Here is a 10,403-nt window from a genome sequence, read left to right as displayed (position 1 = left end):
GAAGATGGAGGACACTAGACGACTAACCACCGTGACACTCACTCAGGAGGAGCTGGAGTTGCTTATGCAAGACCAAGCAGTGAAAATGATCGAGCAACAATAACAACAAGGTTTAGGGTTTACGATTTAGAGTTAACGGTTAACGGTTAAGGGTTAACATTTAACGTTTAACGGCTAATGGTTAAGGGTATAGGGTTAAGGCTAACGGTTAATAGTTAACGTTTAACGGTTAACGGTTAACGTTTAACGGTTAACGGTTAACATTTAACAGTTAAAGGTTAACGGTTAAAGTTTAAGGTTTAAGGGTTAAGGGTTAACCGTTAACGGTTAACGGTTAAGGTTATCGTTTATCAATTAACGGTTAATGGTTAAGGGTTAATGGTTAACGGTTAAGGGTTAATGGTTAACGGTTAAGGGTTAACGGTTAACGATTATCAGTTAAGGGTTAACGGGTAACGGTTAACAGTTAAGGGTTAACGGTTAAGGGTTAAGGGTTTAGGTTTAAGGGTTTAGGGTTTAGGGTTAACGGTTAAGGGTTAACATTTAACGTTTAACGGTTAAGGGTTGAGGGTTATGGTTAACGGTTAACGGTTAACAGTTAACGGTTAACGGTTAACAGTTAACGGTTAACGGATATCAGTTATCGGGTAATGGTTACTGGTTAACGGTTAAGGATTAAGAGTTAAGGGTTATCGGTTAAGGGTTAACGGATATGGGTTAACGGTTAACGGTTAAGGGTTAATGGTTAACGGTTAGCCGTTAACGGTTAAGGATTAAGGGTTAACGGTTAAGGATTATGGGTTTACGGTTATCGATTAACGGTTAATGGTTAACGGTTAACGTTTAACGATTAACGGTTATCAGTTATCAGTTAAGGGTTAAGGGTTAATGTTTAATGGTTAAGGGTTAAGGGTTCAGGGTTAATGGTTAACAGTTAGGGGTTAGGGGTTAGGGGTTAGGGTTTAGGAATAAAAATTAAGGGTTAAGGGTTAAGAGGTTTAGGGTTAAGGGTTAAGGGTTAAGGGGTTAAGGGTTAAGGGTTATGGGGTTAAGGGTTAAGGGTTAAGGGTTATGGAATATAAGTTAAGGGTTTAGAGGTTAAGGGTAAGAGGTTAAGGGTTAAGGGTTAAGGGTTAAGGGTTTAGGGGTTATGGGTTAAGGGTTATGGCTTTAAGGTTTAGAGTTTAGGGTGGATTCTTGATGTGACAAGACCATTATAAAGTTATCACGTCAACTAAATGTGTCGTGGCCTAAGTGTGCTTTGGGCTACATGGCTATTGTGCTAAATGAGCTTTTGCCTAGATGGGCTTTGTCCAAATGGGCTTTCGGCTAAATGGTCATGGGTTCAAATGGGCAATGATCTACTTGGGCTAAATGGGATAAATGGGCTAAATGGGATTGATGGGCTAAATAGGCTAAATCGGTTAAATGACCTAATTGGCCTACATGAGTTAAATGGGCTAATTGGGCTTTGGCCTATATGCTAAATGTGAAGTGGCCTACATGGTCTTTGTGCTCAATGAGCTTTGTGCTAAATTGCATGTTGTCCAAATGGGTTTTGTGCTAAATGGACGCACAAGGGGGAAAGAAAAACATTGTAACAAAAAATTGCACATAATCGGAGGAAAAAGATAATGGAAATGAATGGTGAACATATCGTATAGGATTATATCGTATCGTATTGCATTGGAACGTATCGTATCGTATCATATCATCACGTTTCGTACTATTATAGATTGTCTCGTCACATATCATACCGTATCATATCGTATTGTATGGAGTTGATGACAACCACATATTTGAGGATTGGGACATGAGAGGTGAGGAATTTATAAGGAAAAATTTGGTGGTTTATGTAAATGATACATCTCTCCTTCCTATTATTATTTGTATGTTCTTGTGAAAGTTTTTGTCTATGCATTATTCTTATTCTTTTCTTGTATTTGCAATCTATTCAATCTTTCTGTTTTGGGCAGAATTTATGCATTATTTGTATATGCATTATTCTTATTTTCCTCCTATTTGTGTTTGTAACTTTATGTGATACAGTCCACCAAAAAGAAAATTGATGAGCAATTTTACTTGCCTTTATTGCTGAGTTTTTCTTACAATTATCCATGAAGGATCTGCTACTGGTGTAAGTACTCCGTGGAGGTTTAGATGTGATCAACCAAGTCAAGTTAGGCCTTATTGTATTTAACCTTGTGTCTAAGTATGCAAGAACATAGGAGCACAGGGAGTCCAGCAAAAGACGCAGTTAGTGTAAAGGACGATACGGGTTAAGGGTTAAGGGTTTAGGGGGTAAGGGTTAAGGGTTAAGGGTTAAGGTTTAGGATTTAGGTTGGATTCTTGACGTGACAAGACCATTATAGAGTTGTCACGTTAACTAAATGTGTTGTGGCCTAAGTGTGCTTTGGGCTATATAGCTATTGTGCTAAATGAACTTTTGCCTAGATGGGTTTTGTCCAAATGGGCTTTTGGCTAAATGGTCATGGGTTCAAATGGGAAATAACCTACATGGGCTAAATGCGATAAATGGGCTAAATGGGCATAATGGGCCAAATTGACTAAATGAGCTAAATGGCCTACATGAGTTAAATGAGCTAATTGGGCTTTGACCTATATGCTAAATGTGATGTGGCCTACATGGTCTTTGTGCTCAATGAGCTTGGTGTTGGTTTGTATCTCACTTTTTAAATATCTCAAATATTATATAGTTTAATATCTCATAAATTAAATTTTTACATAACCATCTATTAAATATCCCAAATTCCATATAAATATAAAGTTTTTTATTTTTTATTTTTTAAAAACATAGATACATTCAAACTCCTCTATAATATTTCCTTTTCAACAGAAATATTTAAATTTCAAAAATACTTAGAAAAAGTATCTCTTTCCCAAAAGAATATTTGAGATTAGGAAATATTTTAGAAAATATCCTTTTTCAGCCAGGATATTTAAGAACAGTCCGAAGCATGAATCGCCCGCCATGCGGGATCCCGTGTAAGGATCGATTGTACGCAACCTTATCCCTTTTGAGATGAGATATTTAAAATTAGAAAATATTTATAAATATATACCTCCCAAATTTCTCCACTGAGGGATACTCTAAGCAATGTATATGCCACGTGGGCAAAACTTACTAAATTAAGTCAAGATTATTCCCTATTAAAGAATCCCTTCGTCGCCCTCTGCGAAATTGCTCCACCTTCCTTATCGAAGCGTAAAAGCTGCGAAGAAGCAGCGAAACTGGGCGTTCTAGGATTCCTACTTTGGATATCTTCCAGTGAAATGGTTTGGCCGATCTAATTCCACCCCGCACTCTGCTCTGCCTCCTCCGGCAGTAAAGTTGGAAGTGGAGGAACCCTTGGACGAGAAGCGCATACGTCTCTACAAGAGGAACCCTCCGGCAGTGATATTATATTATTGCGCTACAGTTCTCTTTGCTACGCTCTTTGCTTCTTCTTCTTCCTCGCTGAAATTGACTTGAGTGTTGGAGGGCTAGGCACTAACGCTGCTTGTGTTGTAGGAGCAGAGCAAAGTCCATAGGAGGTCAACGGAGCACCACATCTCCAGCATTCATCTCATCGACTTTCAGACAGAATCATGTTTTGCACCGTCTGTGGAAATCTAGCTTGCATCCGAGCCAAGAAGATGGAGGACGCTAGATGACTAACCACCATGACACTCACTTAGGAGGGGCTGGAGATGCTTGTGCAAGACCAAGCAGTGAAAATGATCGAGCAACAATAACAACAGGGTTTAGGGTTTAGGGTTAACGATTAACGATTAACGGTTAAGAGTTAACATTTAACGTTTAACGTTTAACGGTTAATGGTTAAGGTTAACGGTTAACGGTTAACGTTTAACGATTAACGATTAACGGTTAATGGTTAACGGTTAAGGTTTATGGTTTAAGGTTTAAGGGTTAAGGGTTAACAGTTAACGGATAACGGTTAACAGTTAAGGGTTAACGGTTAAGGGTTAACATTTAACGTTTAACGGTTAAGGGTTGAGGGTTATGGTTAACGGTTAACGGTTAACAGTTAACGGTTAACGGTTAACAGTTAACGGTTAACGGTTAACAGTTAACGGTTAACGGTTAACGGTTAACAGTTAACGGTTAACGGATATCAGTTATCGGGTAATGGTTACTGGTTAACGGTTAAGGATTAAGAGTTAACGGTTAACGGTTAAGGGTTAACGGTTAGCGGTTAACGGTTAAGGATTAAGGGTTAACGATTAGCAGTTAACGGTTAAGGATTGAGGGTTAACGGTTAACGGTTAACGGTTAACGGTTATCGGTTAACGGTTAATGGTTAACGGTTAACGTTTAACGATTAACGGTTATCAGTTATCAGTTAAGGGTTAAGGGTTAAGGGTTAAGGGTTAAGGGTAAGGGTTAAGAGTTTATGTTTAATGGTTAAGGGTTAATGGTTAACTGTTAGGTGTTAAGGGTTAGGGGTTAGGGGTTAAGGGTTATGGTTTAAGGATAAAAATTAAGGGTTAAGGGTTAAGGGGTTTAGGGTTAAGGATTAAGGGTTAAGGGTTAAGGGTTATTGGTTAAGGGTTATGGAATATGGGTTAAGGGTTTAGGGGTTAAGGGTAAGAGGTTAAGGTTTAAGGGTTAAGGATTAAGGGTTAAGGGTTTAGGGGTTATGGGTTAAGGGTTAAGGGTTTAAGGTTTAGAGTTTAGGATGGATTCTTGATGTGACATGATCATTATAAAGTTGTCACGTCAACTAAATGTGTTGTGGCCTAAGTGTGCTTTAGGCTACATGACTATTGTGTTAAATAAGCTTTTGCCTAGATGGGTTTTGTCCAAATGGGCTTTCGGCTAAATGCTCATGGGTTCAAATGGGCAATGACCTACTTGGGCTAAATGCGATAAATGGGCTAAATGTGCTTGATGGGCTAAATAGGCTAAATGGGTTAAATGATCTAATTGGCCTACATGAGTTAAATGGGCTAATTGGGCTTTGGCCTATATGCTAACTGTGATGTGGCCTACATGGTCTTTGTGCTCATTGAGCTTTGTGCTAAATTGCATGCTGTCCAAATGGGCTTTGTGCTAAATGGACGCACAAAGGGGAAAGGAAAACATTGTAACAAAAAATTGCACATTATTGGAGGAAAAAGATAAAGGAAATAAATAGTGAAGATATCGTATAGGAACGTATCGTATCGTATCGCATAGAAACGTATCGTATCGTATTGCATTGGAACGTATCGTATCGTATCATATCATCACGTTTCGTAGTATTATAGATTGTCTCGTCACGTATCATACCGTATCATATCGTATTGTATGGAGTTGATGACAACCACATGTTTGAGGATTGGGACAAGGGAGGTGAGGGTTTTATAAGGAAAATTTTGGTGGTTTATGTAAATGATACATCTCTCCTTCCTGTTATTATTTGTATGTTCTTGTGGAAGTTTTTGTCTATGCATTATTCTTATTCTTTTCTTGTATTTGCAATCTATTCAATCTTTTTGTTTTGGGTAAAATTTTTCTGCGCATTATTTTCCTCCTATTTGTGTTTGTAACTTTATGTGATACGGTCCACCAAAAAGAAAAATGATGAGCAATTTTACTTGCCTTTATTGCTGAGTTTTACTTACAATTATCCACGAAGGATCTGCTACCGGTGTAAGTACCATGTGGAAATTTTGATGTGACCAATCAATTCAAGTTTGATCTTATTCTATTTAACTTTATGTTTAAGTATGCAAGAACTTAGGAGCACACGGAGTCCAGCAAATCACCTAGTTAATTTCATTAAATATACTTGAAAGAGTCGACGGGTTTGGTGCATCGAGGCACATGACTTGCTTGGATAGAACAACCACCACCGACTAGACAAAGCCTTTTAAGGAAAGTTAATATTTAATTTCCTTAAATAGCTTTAGGTCAACCGAAAAGAACAATCAAATCACAAGGAAAAGAAACAAAAGAACACAACATCGAAAACATTGAAATACTAGAATCGCATGCCTCTTGTATTTGGTATTATTTCCAAAAATAACTAGAATGATGCGGAAAAGAAAATACTAGTTATACCTTTAGAAAGACCTCTTGATCTTCTATCAGATTCTCTTCTAATCTCGGACGTAACGATCTTCGAGATGAGAAACCACAAATACCTTCTTCTCCTTTCTTCAGTTTGTTCGCCAACACAATGCTTCCAAAGATGAAGATCTTTTCCACCAACCAAGCTCCAAGGAACAAGACTCCTCTTCTCCTTTTCTCCAAGCTAGATCCGCCACCTATACAAGCTGATGAAGTCTCGGCACAGAAGGAGAAGAGAGAAGAAGAAGAGGGACCTCGGCTGTGACGGCAGGATGGAGAAGAAGAAGAATAGAGTCAAGGTCACCATGAAGTCTCCTCTACCCCTCTTTTATAATCCTTGGTCTTGAAAAAGGAAATTTAAATAAAACTTCCTTGATTCTTTTACCATAAAAGAAATTTTATTTAATTAAAATAATTTTCTTCTCTTATTTATTGATTTCCCCATAAAACAATGAGAGTTTTAATTAAAACAAAATTAAAACTTCATAATTTGTTTCTAGAAATTTATAAAATTTCTCCAATAATTTTAATCCTTCATGATTGGTTAATAAAAGAAATTTTATAAATTAAAATCTTTCTTTTAAACATGTGGATAAAAAAGGAAAGTTATCTCTAAAAATTAAAATCTCCTTTCAATCTACAAATAAGGAAAGATATTAAATCTTTTCTTAATCTTTTAGATACTAATAAAGAGAATTTTTAATTTTTAAACTTTAAACTTTCTTTTAAATCATAAACATAATTAAAAGGAAAGTTTTACCAAAATTAAAATCAACCTTTAATCTACAAATAAGGAAAGAGATTTAGCTCTTCTCTTAATCTTTGTAGAATCTTATAAAAGGAAAGATTTAAATTTTTAAACTCTTTTAAATCATGTTATCCACATAAGAAAAATTTTAAAATAAAAATCTTTTATTTTAATTTGGGCCCCACCAAGCTTGAACCTGCTACACCAAGCACCATGAACCAAACTTTGGCGGCCTAGCTTGGTCTCCAAGCTGGCAGCTCAGGGATGGTAAGAAGGTGGGTATAGGTGGGTATAATACTCTATAATTAAGAGGCTACGATAGGACAGAGGAATTGGTTTTGTCTCCGATAAAATTAAGCATCCCTGTTCACCTGAACACACAACTTAATTTTATCAATAATAATTCATTCCACTAGAAACTATTATTGAACTACCGCACAATCCCAAATTACATTTTGGCTCCTTCTTATTATGAGTTAGTCTCCTGTGTTTAAGATAACAAATGTCCACTAATTAAGTAAGTTCACACAACTCACTTAATTAATATCTAGCTCAAGAGTAGTACCACTCAACTTCATCGTCGGACTAAGTCCACCGGTTTAACATATGAGCTCCTCTTGGGGCATTCTCAACCTAGATCACTAGGACAGTTTCCTTCTATAATTAATAACACACACTATAAGTGATATCATTTCCAACTTATCGGGCTTATTGATTTATCGAACTAAATCTCACCCATTGATAAATTAAAGAAATAAATATCAAATATATATGCTTGTTATTATATTGGGATTAAGACTTCCATAATAACTGAGGTCTTTGTTCCTTTATAAAGTCAGTATAAAAGAAACGACCTCTAATGGTCCTACTCAATACACTCTAAGTGTACTAGTGTAATTACATAGTTAAGATAAACTAATACCTAATTACACTACGACCTTCCAATGGTTTGTTCCTTTCCATCTTGGTCATGAGCTACTGTTTATAATTTATAAGGTACTGATAACATGATCTTCTGTGTGTGACACCACACACCATGTTATCTACAATATAAATTAATTGAACAACTACATTTATCATAAATGTAGACATTTGACCAATGTGATTCTTATTTCTAGATAAATATTTATACCAAAAGCTAGGCTTTTAGTATACATTCTAACATTTACTTGCCTTTATTGCTGAGTTTTTCTTACAATTATCTATGAAGGATCTGCTACTGGTGTAAGTACCCTGTGAAGGTTTAGATGTGATCAACCAAGTCAAGTTAGGTCTTATTTTATTTAACCTTGTGTCAAAGTATGCAAGAACATAGGAGCACAGGGAGTCCAGCAAAAGACACAGTTAGTGTGAAGGACGATACGAGTTAAGGGTTAAGGGTTAAAAGTTTAGGGGGTAAGGGTTAAGGTTTAGGATTTAGGGTGGATTCTTGATGTCACAAGACCATTATAGAGTTGTCACGTTAACTAAATGTGTTGTGGCCTAAGTGTGCTTTGGGCTACATAGCTATTGTGCTAAATAAGCTTTTGCCTAGATGGGTTTTATCCAAATGGGCTTTTGGCTAAATGGTCATGGGTTCAAATGGGAAATGACCTACATGGGCTAAATACGATAAATGGGCTAAATGGGAATAATGGGCTAAATTGGCTAAATGGGCTAAATGACCTACATGAGTTAAATGAGGTAATTGGGCTTTGACTTATATGCTAAATATGATGTGGCCTACATGGTCTTTGTGCTCAATGAGCTTGGTGCTGGTTTGTATCTCACTTTTTAAATATCTTAAATATTATATAATTTAATATCTCATAAATTAAATATTGACATAACCATCTATTAAATATCCCAAATTCCATATAAATATAAAGTTTTTTATTTTTTATTTTTTAAAAACATAAATACATTCAAACTCCTCTATAATATTTCCTTTTCAACACAAATATTTAAATTTCAAAAATACTTAGAAAAAATATCTCTTTCCAAAAAGAATATTTGAGATTAGGAAATAGTTTAGAAAATATCCTTTTTCAGCAGGGATATTTAAGAACAGTCCGGAGCATGAATCTCCTGCCATGCGGGATCCCGAGTAAGGATCCATTGTACGCAACCTTATCCCTTTTGAGATGAGACATATAAAATTAGAAAATATTTATAAATATATCCCTCCCAAATTTATCCATTGAGGGATACTCTAAGCAATGTATATGCCACGTGGGCAAAACTTACTAAATTAAGTCAAGATTATTCCCTATTAAAGAATTCCTTCGTCGTCCTCTGCGAAATTGGTCAGCCTTCCTTGCGAATAGATCCCTCCACCTCTGTTTCTGCGAAATACCTCTACGCAATCAAAGCGTAAAAGCTGCGAAGAAGCAGTGAAATTGGGCGTTCTAGTGTTCCTACTTTGGATATCTTCTAGCGAAATGGTTTGGTCGTCGGATTCCTGCAAGCGCCGATTTGATTTCACCCCGCACTCGCCTCCGCCTCCTCCGGCAGTGAAGTTGGATGTGGAGGAACCCTTGGACGAGAAGCGCATACGTCTCTACAAGAGGAACCCTCCGGCAGTGATATTTTACTATTGCACTACAGTTCTCTTTGCTACGCTCTTTGCTTCTTCTTCTTCCTCGCTGTAAATTGACTTGAGTGTTGGAGGGCTAGGCACTGACGCTGCTTGTGTTGTAGGAGCATAGCAAAGTCCATAGGAGGTCAACGGAGCACCACATCTCCAGCATCCATCTCATCGACTTTCAGACATAATCATGTTTTGCGCCGTCTAAGGGAATCTAACTTGCATCCGAGCCAAGAAGATGGAGGATGCTAGACGACTAACCACCGTGACACTCACTCAGGAGGAGTTGGAGATGCTTGTGCAAGACCAAGCAGTGAAAATGATCGAGCAACAATAACAACAGGGTTTAGGGTTTAGGGTTAACGATTAACGATTAACGGTTAAGAGATAACATTTAACGTTTAACGTTTAACGTTTAACGGTTAATGGTTAAGGGTTAAGGGTTAAGGTTAACGGTTAACGTTTAATGATTAACGATTAATGGTTAACTGTTAAGGTTTAAGGTTTAAGGGTTAAGGGTTAACAGTTAACAGATAACGATTAAGGTTATCAGTTATCAATTAACGGTTAACGGTTAAGGGTTAACGGTTAAGGGTTAACGGTTAACAGTTAACAATTAAGGGTTAACGGGTAACGGTTAACAGTCAAGGTTTAACGGTTAATGGTTAACAGTTAAGGGTTTAGGGTTAACGGTTAAGGGTTAACGTTTAACGTTTCACGGTTAAGGGTTAAGGGTTAAGGGTTAAAGTTAACGGTTAACGGTTAAAGGTTAAGGTTTAAGGTTTAAGGGTTAACAGTTAAAGGTTAACGATTAATGATTAAGGTTATCGGTTATCAGTTAACGGTTAATGGTTAATGGTTAAGGGTTAACCGTTAACAGTTAAGGGTTAACGGTCAACGGTTAACGGTTAAGTGTTAACAGTTAGGGGTTAAGTGTTAACGGTTAATGATTAAGGGTTAAGGGTTAACGGTTAATGGTTAACGTTTAACGTTTAACAGTTAACGTTTAACGG

Source organism: Zingiber officinale, chromosome 8A, assembly GCF_018446385.1.
Source record: "Zingiber officinale cultivar Zhangliang chromosome 8A, Zo_v1.1, whole genome shotgun sequence".
NCBI classification, from domain to species: domain Eukaryota; kingdom Viridiplantae; phylum Streptophyta; class Magnoliopsida; order Zingiberales; family Zingiberaceae; genus Zingiber; species Zingiber officinale.
The sequence above is the reverse complement of the archived record's forward strand: the minus strand, read 5'-3'. Positions refer to the sequence as shown.